This window comes from Octopus bimaculoides, chromosome 4 (genome assembly GCF_046866305.1).
Source record: "Octopus bimaculoides isolate indiv1 chromosome 4, ASM4686630v1, whole genome shotgun sequence".
NCBI classification, from domain to species: domain Eukaryota; kingdom Metazoa; phylum Mollusca; class Cephalopoda; order Octopoda; family Octopodidae; genus Octopus; species Octopus bimaculoides.
In genome coordinates this window covers 47,196,802-47,212,811 of record NC_142931.1, presented here as the reverse complement: position 1 = coordinate 47,212,811, position 16,010 = coordinate 47,196,802, and the positions used below count along the sequence as shown (strand labels likewise).

Sequence of the window (16,010 nt, the reverse complement as noted above, 5' to 3'; positions counted from 1 at the left end):
ACGTATTCTTATTTTTATTCATATGACTACTACTACTACTACTACTACTACTACTACTACTACTACTAACTATTATTATTATTATTATTATTATTATTATTATTATTATTATTATTATTATTATTATTATTTTATCAGTTCATTTATTTGTCACAAGGACTTACACAAAATAACATTAAAGGACATGCAACAACATAAAAGAAACCGCGAATGGCTCAGGAACCGGACCTAATCCTCGGAACCGTATTCCTCACCGCGAGGAGAGTGGATAACTGTACCAATTCTAGAGTTAATACATGCAACCGAAGCCGCGATCACAGGTCGCACCCGGGCGTCGGGCCGAAAATCGGCATTCAGCAGCCGCCGTGGTCCCTGGCCGCCGGTGCCCATTCGGCCGGTCCAGAGCGGCGCACCCACCCTTGACACTTGATCACGATGATGCTGTCGGCCTTTCACATTGGTTGCGGCGCAAATATTAGACTGAGATTGACGCGTACGGGCCGTCGCAGCAGCCGCTGCGCTCCACGCGCTGGTTGAGGTGTGCGGCGGCTTCACGCCCTTCGATTTTGGTGACTCTGAATAACAATCAGTACGATCGACTAGCCTTCGCGCGACGGGTCCCCGCGAGTCCGCCCTATTAATTGTCGACGGCCCGGGATGTGCCGACCGTGGCGGCAATGAGTAACGGGTAATCAGGGCTCACGCAAATTACCCACTCACTGCACGGGGAGGTAGTGACGAAAAATAACGACGCGGGACTCTGTCGAGGCCCCGCAATCGGAATGAGTACACATGAAATCCGGTAACAAGGATCGACCGGAGGGCAATTCTGGTGCCAGCAGACGCGATAATTCCAGCTCTGGTTGCGTATATTAAAATTGTTGCGTTTGAAAAGCTTGTAGTCGGACTTCTGGTCTCGAAAACGTGCCGCAGCACGGCGTCTGTCCGTTTCGTTCGTCGTCGTCGACCGTGCGCGTGCGAACTCGCTGTCCTCCCCCTGCTGCTGCTGTCAGATTCCATTACGTGTCGGCCGCGCGATTCGGGGCGGGCAGCGCAGCACTTCTCAACGATGTAGGTTTGGCATGGCGGGAGACGGAGGATCGAGCGGCGCGCGCGCTAGTCGGGCCGGAAGAAGTAGAAGGAGCGAACACGAAAGACGAGGAGTTTCCGTTCCTTCCACGCTTCCCCGGCGCGCGCCCTTTCCTGCGACTTCCGACTCCCCGCCGCCGCAGTTGGTGGCAGCGGACGGCGTTTTCGTGTGGTGACCGCCTCTCGACCGAACGAGAACCCAGGACAATGGGATCCCGGGGGCGCAATATGCGTTCGAGGTATCGATGTTCACTAAGTCCTGCAATTCACATCAGTTCACGGGGATAGCCGCGCTCTTCATCGACAGACGAGCCGAGTGATCTCCCGTCCAGGGTTTCTCTATTTACTACAACTATTACTGACGACCACTTGATGAAAAGCAACCGGGGCGACACGATGCTGCTCGTTACCCGCGAAGAAAGAAAAAATGAATCGAAACGGAAACCGAATAACGGCTGCAGCAGCGGAAAAGCGCGCGACTGCTGAAGCGGGCCACGATGGCTGGTTGTGCCAGCCGCCGGCGGACGCAGGAGGGAAAGGAGAGAAGACTCAGAGAGAGAGAGAATAGTGGAGCCGCAAAGCGTGCAGCATAGTCGGCCGAGCGCTCTGGTTGTCGGGCGGGCACCGGCTGGATGTGACTTGCGTGGTCGGGAGCGAGCACGCGCTGCATCGGAGCGGCCAGCCGCTCTACTGCTGCACTGTTAGAGGGCCTTGGTTTTGTTGTGTTTCATAGTAGCTGTTTGTGGTGGTGTTAATGCTACTGGTACTCCGGCTGGTGTCTTTGTTGTTGGTGTTGGTGATGCCCTGGCGACGACTGGAGGCGGCGACGGCGGTGTTGTTTCTGTTGGTATTTTTGGTTGGTTTTTACTGCAGCTGTTACTGAAGTACTGGAGGTGCACTCGGTTCTGGTGTCGGTAGTAGGATCCGACGCACTTCAAGGTCGACTGCGGAGAGCATCCGACCTTGAGGTGCTGATCGTTTCCACAATAATAACACTTAGGCCTCCTGCCCGCCGCAACCACATGTAGTCTCCTGCCGTCGGGTAGGTTTATTGAGTTATGTATTGATTTTAGGGTCCCTTAATCAATTTGTACAAGAAGCTCCAACTCCTAACGAGTCCAATTTTGTTGGTGCAATTTATGAGTCTCCAGTATTGTGGTGGTGTCCTCTATGTCTAAGTGGATAGCTGCCATCAGCCAGCATATATTTATTTCAGACCAAGATATGTGAGCAGGAGCATAGTGACACTGTCGAATGCTTTCTTGCTTCTTCTTCCGTTTTCCACATGTCACATACGCTTTATTATTTCAAATTTGTTTGAGAATCAGTTCTAGTTGTTGTGTTGCTCGTTCCAACGCCTTTTTAAAAATACATTTTTACATTGTTGTTTTTCAGTTGGTTTTCATAGTAATTTCTTGTTGGGTATTTAGTGTGACATTATTGCCTTGTCTCACTAATGGCCTCTTTGAATGTTTTAAGTTCTCAAATGTGACGCTTATTTTTTCTCTGACAACCGTGTGTGTTGGATTTGTCTTGCGTTTGTGCTCGAAATTTCTTTGTTGTTCTTGTTGGTATTTCGGGCAGTGTTGGCATTGGCGGTGTTTTCTCTATTATTTTCCTTTTTCCTGTTAATGGTGGTGATGGTGCTGTTAGTGGTGTTCGTACTGGCGTCGTTGTTTGTGCTGTTCGTGTTGTGAAGAGTGGGAAAATAAAAAGTGTAAAGTGTATTGACTGTTACAACAACCAGAAACACACACCTCCACGAGAGATCCCATATTGATTTTCGTGAATACGAAAAACAAACACAATTTTTTTCTGGTAAAAATGGACTAAACGTCCAAATTCGTCCCTAACAGGATGAACCTTTAACAAAAGAACCCCTTCTGCACAGCAAAAGAGGTTCAGAAAGCAAAAACAGTTAAACAATACAGTAAACAACCTTCAATAACACACAAAAATTCCCAACTTACGGCGCGCTCAAATACAACAACAACAACAGCAACAACGACAACGACAACAACGAAAGCAACAACAACAATAACAACAACAACAACAACAACAATAATAATAATAATAATAATAATAATAATAATAATAATAATAATAATAATAATAGTAATAATAATGAGGCGAGCTGGCAGAATCGTTAGCACCCTGGCGAAATGCTTAGCGGTATTTCCTATGCCTCCGCTTTCAGAGTTCAAAATCCGCCAAGGTCGATAAATGAAGTACCAGTGAAACACTGGGGGTCGATGTAATCGACAAGTCCCTGGTGATAATAATTACCATAATTATCATTTCATAGACGCCGAACTAGCAGAATCGTTGGAACCCCGGGCAGAATGATTGCATTAATTACCACAGGAATAATTGCTGTTTGTAAAACAACTGCTTAACTTCCCAAGCTAACCTGTCATATCTCTCGACTTTTCTTTCCTCCCTTATTGCATACCTTGTTGTCAGCTGGGCATGCTATGTCTATGATCCAGAAAAGTTAGTTTTCTTTCTCAATTAAAACTATGTCCGGCTTCCTATTCATGGTCGCACTGAAACATAAAATCCCATAGGGTCTTTGCATTTCTATTTTCGACAATGCCTTCATGTTTGCGGTCGTACGAATTTTTTGCTCCGTCAAGTCCACACTTTTTGCAAAGTGTCCAATGGACAAGCCTGGCTATATTGTCATGGCGTCTCTTATACTCCTTCTGGAGTATATGTCATACGGTTTCACCGTTTTGTCCGCAGATTCTGCACTTATCGCTTTCTGATGTGCTGTCTATTCTGTATTTTATGTAGTTTGTTCTTAGTGCTTGTTCTTCTGCAGCACAGATTAGACGCTCCGCTTCCGGTTTTAAATCACTCTTAGTCATCTACAGCCATCTTTTTTCTCTGTCTGCCTTATCTTCAACATTCCTATGAAATTGACCATGCATTCGTTTCTTTATCCACCTATTTTCAGTTTCATTCGTTTTCAATTTCTTGTATAGTGCTGTATCTTTGCAATCTTTCATCCTACACAAGCCTGACCAACCTTGGTACCACTCCAAAACCTTTGACTTTCAATGTTATCTGATATCAACTTTTCATCTGTACACCCTCCATTTATTTCTTTATAGAATCTCTTCTGATTTACTCTAAATAACCTATTCTGGTGGTAACCCTTCAGACTTTAGTCGTATCTTATCATCTTTGCTTTCTTTGCAACGAGGCGCTGTTTCAATTCCTCCACTACTACTTTCGGGCTTTTTCTTTCAATGTTATACTTCCTTTTCTGCACCCTGTATTTTTATTTGCTTTTAAGCTCCCCCTTCTCTTTTCGGTCTAACACAGAGATTTCCTTCCAGAGCACAAACACTGCCTGGATTCTTCTTTTCCACCATGCATCTTTTCTTTTGTCACTTCCATTATGTTTCCTTTACTTGACATCGACACCCACATTTTCTGCTACAACAATACTTGCTGCCTTGATCAAATTATTTGTTTCGTAATGTTGTTTGTTCTGATGTATTTCAGAATGTCATTGACATTTTCGCGTCTTGGTTCAGTTTCCATCGATCAACCCTTTTAAGGTTGCAAATAATGTCGTTATCGTTCTCCTCTAGTCTTACCGTTATTCTGTCGGAGATTGCCTTTTGTTCATCTGTCATGTCGCTATTACTTTTATCGTCTTCTTTTAGATCATCTATATGTCTCTCATCAAGTAAGCTACCACTGCTCCTTTCCTGTGCTATGAGATTGAGAATTACTCTTATTAGTAAGAGCTGTATTTTCATTCTTATCTCTGCTGCTATTGTTCATGACCCGTCTTTTGATAGTTTCGAGTTCTACTTCTGTGAACAAACAATTTTTTCTTATTGCTCTAGCTTGATCACATAGTCTCTGTCCCGTGTGTTGAAACAATCCCTTTTCTCCCCAATGATCATACATACGCTGTCGGTAACCCATAATTTGAGCACCATTTTAATCTACCACAGGTAGTAACACTCCATGACCACAGCATTAATTTGCTTGCTCCATCTACGCTGTGTGTGGTGGTCCCTTTCTGGATATCGACTGGCTGGAGCCGGACCAGAATCTCTGAGCCTATCGGGTGTAACACTGTCACCATCATTGGCTTCAGTTTCAATGCCACCGTTATTTACAATATTTTTTTATTCATTGTCACTCATATGAGGTAGCGATTATCAGGTTTCGCCATAACCAGTGTTTTTATTGTGATGACACCATCACTAGATGTATTATTATTACCCCATAAGGAGACTCCACCCGTTTTCTTTCATTATTATCATTATTATTATTATTATGTTGTTTTTTTTCTTCTTTCTTCAAATTTTCTTCCATTTCTCGGCGAGTGTTTTCCGTACATCTAGGGCAGAGAAACTCGTTGTATGCATTCCCAGTTCACACACGCAAATTCACAAGTAAAACATGTATTTAAGACAAGAAAAAGTTCATGAGTGGATGTTGTTTTCACAGCGATAATGCTCTTCTCAGTACATGAGCCGTTCCAGTTAGCACGATTGTTTGCACTTCCTGTAGACATGGTAAGCCTGGTATCATTTTCAAATAGGTTTCAGTACCTTTTTTTTAAACATTCCTAGAGATCCTACAATCACTGGTATGGTAGTCGCCTTGAGGTGCCCCATTTTTTTCAATTTCTATTAGCAAGTCTTTATATTTACTGATCTTGTCAAATTCTTTCGCCGCTATATTATGATCAGAGGGACTGCTCATGTCAATTAATAAACACGTCTTCTTTGTCTGATCTTTTATGATAATATCCGGTTTATTAGCTTTTATAGCCTTGTCAGTATGTACGGGGAGGTCCCAGAGAATCGATACATTTTCTCCCTCAGTCACAGCTTCAAGATGGTGTTTATACCATTTGTCAGCGGTTTTGATTTTATAATGCTGACATATTGTCCAGTGTAAATACTGGCCAACTCTGTCATGTCTTGTTTTATATTCTACAGGTGCTAAGACTCTACACCCTGAGATTAGGTGGTCTATAGTTTCAATCGCATCGTTACAAAATCGGCATTTTGGGTCAGCTCCATTTTTTATCACATTGGCTTGGTAGTTCCTGGTTAATAAGCTTTGGTCTTGAGCAGCCAATATGAAACCTTCACTCTCTCCTTTTAGCCCTGAACTTCGTAACCACTGATGCGTGCGTTTCTGGTCGACATCAGCTTGTTTGCTTAGTATTATTATTATTATTATTATTATTATTATTATTATTATTATTATTATTATTATTATTATTATTATTGTTATTATTATTGTTATTATTATTTTGTTATTATCGTCACTGATATCACTGGTTTTTATGTGTAATAGTAGCAGTGGTTGCAGCAACAGCAACAGTAGTGATAAGGGTGGTAGTTGTGCCTCAGATCCCTGTACTATTATAATAGTAGTAGTTGTAGTATAATTTTTTAGCCGTAGTAGTAGTATTTAGTATCAGCAGCTGCAGCCTATTATTATAATTTTTTATCATTATCACCATCACCCCCACTACCATTGTAATGGAATAGTCGGGCAGCAGATTGGTGAATAGATATTATTATTATTATTATTATTATTATTATTATTAGTAGTAGTAGTAGTAGTAGTAGTAGTAGTAGTAGTAGTAGTAGTAGTAGTAGTAGTAGTAGTATCAAAGCGATGAGCTGGCAGAATCGTTAGCACGCTTAGTAACATTTCGTCCGTCTTTTCTGAGCTCAAAATGTCACCGTGGTCACTTTTGCTGTTCCTCCTTTCTAGGCTTACAATATAAGTAACAGTAGAATAATGGAATTGATGTAATCGACTAACCCAATCCTACGTAACTACAAGTCTTGTGCCTATTGTAGAACAATTATTAAGATAATAATAATCCTCATCATTGTTACCTATAACGGTTGTGATTCTTATTTTTACTTATATTACTATTTTTGTTGCTTTAGTTGTTGTGCGCTGGCAGAGCAGGACATGTCAAGCAATAAGAAAATTGCATCATTAAGAAGTTTTATTGGATGAACACCTATAGAAATATGCTTTGCGTGTGGATATTTATCTCAATATCTAGGAAACAAATATGTCCTCTCTTCTATTGAATATTTTTAATGTAAAGATATTCCTTGTCTTTATATTTTATCTAATATGGTTTCTCCAATTACGAAAACTGAGGAAAATATATATTGTCCATACTAAAGAAAATAATTAAATAATACCAATGTTTAGAAAAAATTATGAACTGTAATTAGAAACGAAAAATTTGAATTTAAAAGTTGCATTGAAATACGGGACAGGCATTAACAAGAGTAGCAGTTACAAATAGATATCCGAAAACACAAACTCTCGTGAAAGATTTAAAAATTTCAACAATATGATATATTTGTACGACATTCAAAACCGTACTGACAACAACCAGTATTACGAGGGAAGGAGGAAGATTTTAAATATAGATGAAATCTGGTCATAGAAACAAATGTGATATTGGCATATCGCAAAAAAATGTACCTTCGAGTCTGAGGAAATGGTTGGCACTCCGTCAGTTACGACGACGAGGGTTCCAGTTGATCCGGTCAACGGAACAGCCTGCTCGGGAAATTAACGTGCAAGTAGCTGAGCACTCCACAGACACGTGTACCCTTAACGTAGTTCTCGGGGAGATTCAGCGTGACACAGTGTGACAAGGCTGGTCCCTTTGAAATACAGGTACAACAGAAACAGGAAGAGTGAGAAAAAGTTGTGGTAAAAGAGTACAGCAAGGTTCGCTACCATCCCCCGCCGGAGCCTTGTGGAGCTTTAAGTGTTTTTGCTCAATAAACACTCACAACGCCGGGTCTGGGAATCGAAACCGCGATCCTACGACCGCGAGTCTGCTGCCCTAACCACTGGGCCACTGCGCCTCCACAGTCTGAGGAAATATATCTGAGACGAGGACACAGAATCAGTTTCTCATATACCGATACAAGATTATTTAAATGAATGACCCCGAGCTTTTTGTGGTTGGAATATACATTGTAAAGAGTAAGGTACTTAGAAGTGTACTGACGACTTAGTGGGTAATATAAAAGAACGAGTGTAAGCAACTGACGGTGAGTCTTCTATCTATTACTTCATTTCTTTGAGTAGATACATTTTTTTTAGTAATTTCATTAAGACTGCTACTACTACTACTATCTGGAAGAAGATACACCATCGACTCGTTCGAAAGATTTTGAAACTTCTACTGGATACGATGTCATATAATCTAAAATTCTTGAGAAGACGATAAATAACACTGGAAAAAACAGTCTCTGGTATTTTGAATTTACTTTCATTTATATTTTTGCTTTATAAAACTCAGAATGCTTTCTCGTCAAATAACAACATCCCTTCAAAAGTAAATTAAAATGGACGTAAGCACACGTAGAAAAAACAAAATTTGAAAGCGCAAATTTCATTTCACATAACATCGCACATTATACACTAAAAACTATACACTTAATTATATACAAGCTTTAAGAATTTATGCAATACAGATGTATAAGAAAAAAAAAATTAACAAGATCATCGTTGTCAAATCAAACATGAAAAATACCGTTTATCTTTTATCTTTTACTTGTTTCATTCATTAGACTGCGCCCATGCTAGAGCATCGGGTTAAAAGGATTATTAGTTGAATGAAGTTGCCAACTGGTGGTGGTGGAAAAATACAGAAAAAAAAAAAACACACACACACACAATATTCATTAGGTTTTGATCGGCCCGAGGCCATAGTAGAAAGCATGTGCCTTTTGCTAACGTCTCAGTGGGACGTAACCCGAAACAACGTGGTTGAGAAGGAAACTTCTTACCACGCAACCACGTCTGCGACTATAATCTGGGATATTTCAGTTTTAGAACAACTTATTATAAGCTACGTAATAGCGATTGTTAAGGCATTCTTTCAGAAGTGTGGTAAGTAAAGAGAAACTACAAACCTGAACGATTTAGCAGCAACAACGTAACTTATTAGATATAGGTGCCCAGGGAAATGAACTTCTTGCCTGAGTCATTCATAACACGTTGTGTTGTTGGCACTCCGTCGCTTACGATGTTGAGGGTTCCAGTTGATCTGATCAACGGAACAGCCTGCTCGTGAAATTAACGTGCAAGTGGTTGAGCACTCCACAGACACGTGTACCCTTAACGTATTTCTCGGGAATATTCAGCGGGACACAGTGTGACAAGGCTGTCCCTTTGAAATACAGGTACAACAGAAACAGGAAGTAAGAGTGAGAAAAAGTTGTGTTGAAAGAGTACAGCAGGGTTCGCCACCATCCCCTGCCGGAGTCTCGTGGAGCTTTAAGTGTTTTCGCTCAATAAACACTCACAACGGCCGATCTTGGAATCGAAACCGCGATCCTATGACCGCGAGTCCGCTGCCCTAACCACTAGGTCATTGCGCCTCCACTCATAACACGTAAACAAGGAGAAAATCGCATATTTCTCCCTTTGTTATCATAATTAGTTGTTCAGGCGATGTTGGATACTGGTTGCCAGTTGCAATGCAAAAGAATCTTACGGGTGTGGAATTAATCATTAAATATCATGCAATGCATTTCATCAGCTCTTTTTCCCCTACCCTGTTATTTATATAATTTAATATATTCTCTCATGGTTCTAACACTTTCGTCAGTTGCTTTTTTTTTTTTAAATTGAATTAAGCCCTTGTGTTAATTAATAAACCCAAATTCCACCGAGATCAACATGCCTTTCATCCTTTCGTGGTCGATAAAATAAGTAGCACCAGTAATAGATTTAACCCCTCCCCTAGAAATTGCTGGCCTTGTGTCAACATTTGAAACTACCATCATAATCATCATCATCATCCTTATTGAGGTGATGAGCTGGCAGACTCGTTAGTACGCCGGGTGAAACGCTTAGCAGCATATCTTTTCCGTTGCTCTGCGTTGATTTCAAATACCACTGATGTCTGACTTTGCTCTTCATCTTTGTGGACTCAATAAAATAAGTACCGGTCGAGCATAAGTACCGGTCGAGCATAATAAGTACCGGTCGAGCATAATAAGTACCGGTCGAGCATTGGGACGACGTAATCAGAATTTGAAACCATTATTATTATTATTATTATTATTATTATTAATACTGTTGCGGTTGTTGTTGTTGTTGTTGTTGTTGTTGTTGTTGTTGTTATTATTATCATTATTATTATTATTATTATTATTATTATTATTATTATTATTGCTCGTCTTTCGACACGCGCTTGCTATTATCCATATTGGTATACATGGTTTTACATTGTAAATTTATTATTGTTACTTAGTTAAACAAACCAGGACTTGAGGAACTGATTAATTCTTTCCCATTTGGAGCCCTTATGAGCTATTTAGGGATTTGCTTGGGTTACAATGCCACTGTCTTTTTTTTTTGTGCTTTTTATTTCGCAAAAATCAAAAATGTCGAGCAAAAACTGTTGAAATGAACAGCGGATTATCTGCAAAACAGAACAGCCATGCTGGAAAAGAATGCGACTGCTGTAGCAACAACATCAACAACAGCAGCAGCAACAACAATAACAACAATAACAACATTAACAACAATATCGCACGTGGAACGTATGAAAATTAATTCCCTTTGCTTCTTTCCTAACATTTGCCACCGAACAAACAAGAGAAGAAAATTTCAAACATAAACAATGCAAGCGAAAACACAACCATCTCCATTGCTATCATCAGTGCCAGCAGCAGCAGCAGTAGCAGCAGTAGTAGTAGTAGTAGTAGTAGTAGTAGTAGTAGTAGTAGTAGTAGTAGTCGCAGCAGCAGCAGCAACAGCAGAAGCAGCAGCAGAAGCAGCAGTAGTAGTAGTAGTAGTACAAACACCAACAATACGATAGACAGCAACGGCAGCAGCAGCAGCAGTAGCTGCAACAGTAACAACAACAACAACGATACCAATATGACCAACAAAAAAAAAGAACACTTTGCAGCGGCAACAGCCAAAATGAGATTACAATTAAGCCTAAACCTCACAAAGATCAAAAGTTGCCCAATCCTGGAAAGTCATCAAACACTAGCAAACCTGGGCCAACCTACCTATTCCAACAGAAGCCATTGAAAGAGTAGAGAGAGGAACGGTACATTTCAGATGCATCGCAGCAGAGACGAATAAGGCGGCGTTAAAAGCACAAGCAGCTGTTGAAGCTGAGCTGAGATATATCAGGAATGACACCGACTTCATAGCGAGAGGCAGACCATACTTTGAGTAATGTCGAACAGCTGTTGTCGCGTGCAGGGCGTATCCGGCCATCGGCAGAGTCCATAGTGAAGATCAACCAGCCGCTTTTCTTTGGCCAGGAAGGGCTGGCAATTTTCCTCTATTTGGTGAGTAGCGAAAGAGGTTATATGATAAACAAGGTTAAAAGGACTGAAGACAGACACTTTTCTCTTCGGCCAATCCCTCATCACTTTTTTTTTCAAATTTCACTTAGAAATGAAGATGTAGGTGGAGAGAGAAGTGAGATGTAGGTGGAGAGAGAAGTGTTGCCCCACAGCACATTTGCTGAAATGTGGGTGAATGTAGTGAATATGGCCCGTGGAAGTGGATCTACTCTAATAATGCGCCTGTAGGCTAGTGAATTTGATAAGAGAGATGCCCTCCCCGAGTACCCTCGAAACGTCGGGTAGCTTAGGTTTGGTTGGGTACCTGAGCCAACCATGTGTCGTTATCCACCCATGGAGGAGTTTTCAATGTTATAATTTTCTTATTAAATGTATATTGTTTTTGTTTTCCTAATTGTTTACTCATTGTTTTGTGTAAAACTCCCACTGTCCCCGTGTATTGTATTGTCCCGTATATGTCGGTCTTAGTCCAATAAATAGTTATTATTATTATTATTATTATTATTACCAATGTTGTTTTTGTTGTTGTTGTTGTTGGTGGTGGTGGCGTCGGCGTTGGCGTCGGTGGCGTTGGCGTCGGTGGCGTCGGCGTCGGTGGCGTCGACGTCGGTGGCGGCAGTGGTGGTGGCAGTGATAGTCGTATGGTTGTAGTGCTGTTATTAATGTTATAGTCTTCCTTGTTATGATTAGTTGTTTTTATTGTTGTTCTTCATGTGTGTTTTCAATACCCACACTTAATTACACACGCCAAGATTACTTGAGGAAGCATTGTTATGTTAGAACCTATACTAAAATGTGTTATGCTTCCTATTTCGTCAACATTCAACCGTCAACTACGTAAGTATTCTTATATTACTCTTGTTGTAGTTTGATATTACTATTTACTTCATATCCGTTTTCATCTGTTTAGGCTTGCTTTTGTTTCTGTTATTGTTTTCTACGTTATGAAAGTCCTTTCATCTATCAAAATAATGCAGCATGAATCATAGATATACTCAATGGGCCAGATGTAAGAATCTCTTTTGATTTCCTTGGATGCTCTTGTTTATTTTACAGCGACTGTCACTCATTTATTAATTGTATACAGTAAAGTACTTATCATCTTAATAGATAGACTGACAAACGGAAGGGCTCTAAGCAATTTAATGGCCTCTTTATCATCACCATCAGCAACAGTATCATCCTCACCCTCCTTATATCACCATGCCACCACCCTCACCAACATCATTCTCATCTTCGTCATCATCATCATTACCGACATAATCTTTGTCAACGCCATTGCAGTAATCACCATTATAACCGTGATCTTCATCACCATTGTCCGCATTACTAATTTTGTTGTCATTCTAATCGTTATAATCATTATTGATTTCTTAGTCAGAAGGCAATGAAGTTTAACAGAAGAGGAGTGGACTAGGATTGTGTGATGTTCATGCATTATAGCTCAAGGACACTGACAGATAAAGTGTATAATCAATATTCCTATTGCTATATGTTGTTTGGGTAAGAAAAATGGAAGTGTGTGTAACAAAATGCATTCATACTAGATACTCATTTTATATCCATTTGAGGTAGAATATGCAATTCTTTCTTTTTCAGTCGGCCGAATTACTACCGGCCTCATCTGTGGTTAACAAACCAACTCTTAGCCAGCTCCATTAAAATGTGCAGTATTGGAATAAAGTATAACATTCAGATTAAATATCTGGAATGTTGTTTTGTATGCCTCGGACTATGCTGTGGACGAGAGTGTCTTTTTGAAAGCAGTCGCATGGGATTTGATAGTTATTCCGTTGCTATTTATGGTGGAAAAACACAATGTGAACACTAACGTATAAATTATTTAATATTGCCAACATCGTTCTTCTTGGTTTATATTGTATCGGAGTTGGATTTGAAATACAAATTGCCCTGATTGATCAAAATGTGCCAGCCATACGATATGCGTGATTAAGTTAAGTGTTCCACTACATACACTATATTTCTAGTGCTGTACGCAAACGAATTAATATTTTAGCTGTATAAAGTGAGGTGGTTAACTACTAAAGTTTAGTGTGTTTAGATATATGTATACATACACATCCATGCACATGTACCTATGCAAGCACATATACACACACGCACGCAAACAGATACACACATATACAAATATTAGTAGCAATCTTAACTTTCAGGCTCAGTATATTTTCTTGCTATTTATTTAACGCGATTATGTACTGACCCCCTCATTCAAGCTGCTAATCTCACGCACTTGTCAAATTAAATGCGCACCAGACATCATGCTTCACGTTTAAAACCCAACACACTGTGAACTCTTCCATTTTGCTATTACAATACCATCCTGCTTCTCGATCTGAGGACCCATCCATTGCTTCCAATCTGACATTTTCACTCATTTCCACCCAAACCGTTCTTGATTTAAGAACCTGCAAACTATGGAGGCTACATAACTACTGCACATTCTTCTTCACAACCCGTCTATTTCTCGGGTCCATTCCTTAATACTGTCCCCGCTACCATATTCACCTTTCTTCTGTAACATCAAAACCATCACTGAGCTCCAACACTGTACCTTCTACAATGGGAATTCATTCTGATGCATCTCCAACAGTTTTATAGATGTGCGCGAATGTCTGTTTTCAATATCTCTATACCGCCGCAAACTTTATCCTTCTTTCTTACTGTTTGATAAAGTACTAAATTCTGAAACGTCTTTATGATTTCGCCCTTCAAATTGGTAATTTCATATGATATTTGCCATACTTTCTTCTTCCTGTGCTGCTTTTGTTAATTGTTAATAATTTTACAATATCTATACACGTATGTGTGTATGTGCGTGTGTGCCTCTGCTTGCGTATGTATGTGTACATGCCGATAAAAATGCATACATACATACATACATACATACAGGTACAGCATAAATTCTAAGAAACTTGTCGTTCCAAATCCATTCAGGGCTACTGACTTTTCTTAACAAGGGGTGGTCAGCTTTCTCAAAACAGTAAATTAAACACATGAAATTTACTTAAATGACAGAAATACAGGTACCAGTCTGTTAGTATAAATGATACAATTTTATTAATACTGTACTATGATACACACTTGTCTACCCGAGATAATACAAACCTAGTCATATAGCCGCGGGTTATGAGGGAAAGATTCAGCTGTCCATAGCCAGCAGACTAAGGTTATATGATACTTGTTTACTGATCTTTTATCAAGAACAATGCGAAGAACTCTTACAATTCCAAATAATGATTATCTTTGAACGTGTTCCATCTTTATATTCGTTCCATTCTTTTTAAGCCATACTGGTATTTGGGTGCTCACACTTTCAAATGCACGAAACGCTATTTCTATCACGTTCCCTTTCTTCAATGCACACAACCTGCGTGTTTCCCATTTCAATTTGTCGTAGTTGTTTACATTTTATTCTTGTTTCTCTTCAATCCTCTTGTCACCATAACATGCTGTGTCAATTATCAGGCGTGATTTCCCTTTTCTGTTCTCTACAACAATGTCCGTTTTACGACGTTTAAATTGATGGTCACACTGAATCATTGCATCTCACAAGGTTTTGTTATCCTCATTCTCAATAACTCCCTCCGGGATTTGGTCAGTGAATCATTCATGCCACAATGACATTTCATCATTTTTATTTAAGATGTGCCAGTTTCGGGCATCTGCTACGTGCCACGCTATTTCAATCCGCTCATCACACATTCTACATTTGTGGAACTCTGTTACTTTATCAATTCTGCACTTCACATAGTTTCTCCTTAATGCTTGTACTTGTGCCGCACATTATACTGCATCTGTTTGTATCTTCAAGACACTCCTCTGCATCCATAACCACTGGCCTTCTGCATTTATTATCTTCGTACTTTTTTCGTACTTTTTTCGTTCTATGCTATTTTATTTCCTTCTATACCATTAGAGTTTTCGTGTTTTTTTTTCCGTTTATAAATTTTGCTGTCTCAAGACAATTATCAGTTTTGATTTTACCAGACTTCTTCACAAGCGTCAGCAATAGTTATACGGCATTTTTTACACACCAAGCTAAACTGATTTCCACTGATTCAACACAGACCTGTTAACTGATGAAACCTCACAAGTCCTTTCTTATAGTCAAGTACAGTCGATCACTGTCACTCATTGGATGGAATGATCCATGCAATAGCAATATTTCTTTGTCTTCGTATCTATTCTCATTCTTTCCTAGTTTATGGTACCAGCTCCACGCCTAAGTTACACTATCGCTTATATATCTACTGCTTGGAATTTATTCCATCTGGTTAATTTTGAGCGCAACACTAATCGGAAGTACTCTTTCTTCAGATTATCTTTAATTTTCTTCACCATGATATATTTAAACTCTTGTATCCCAGGCTACTTATAGCCTTCATTTCCAATTCGTTTCATTATTTTTTCAATATTGGTAATTCTGTTCCTACCCGGGACCCCACTTTTCTTCTTTTGAGACTCATTACACCGCACTTCTTGAGTCTGAATTCCATCTTAAGGTTATCTCTAAAACAGTGGACGCTGTTC

General features: G+C 39.9%; 1 pseudogene; it reads right to left on the bottom strand.

Moving 5' to 3' along the window:
- Nucleotides 1-1,266: 1,266 nt before the first annotated feature.
- On the bottom strand, nt 1,267-1,425 carry LOC149136036 (5.8S ribosomal RNA; annotated as a pseudogene).
- Nucleotides 1,426-16,010: the final 14,585 nt, after the last annotated feature.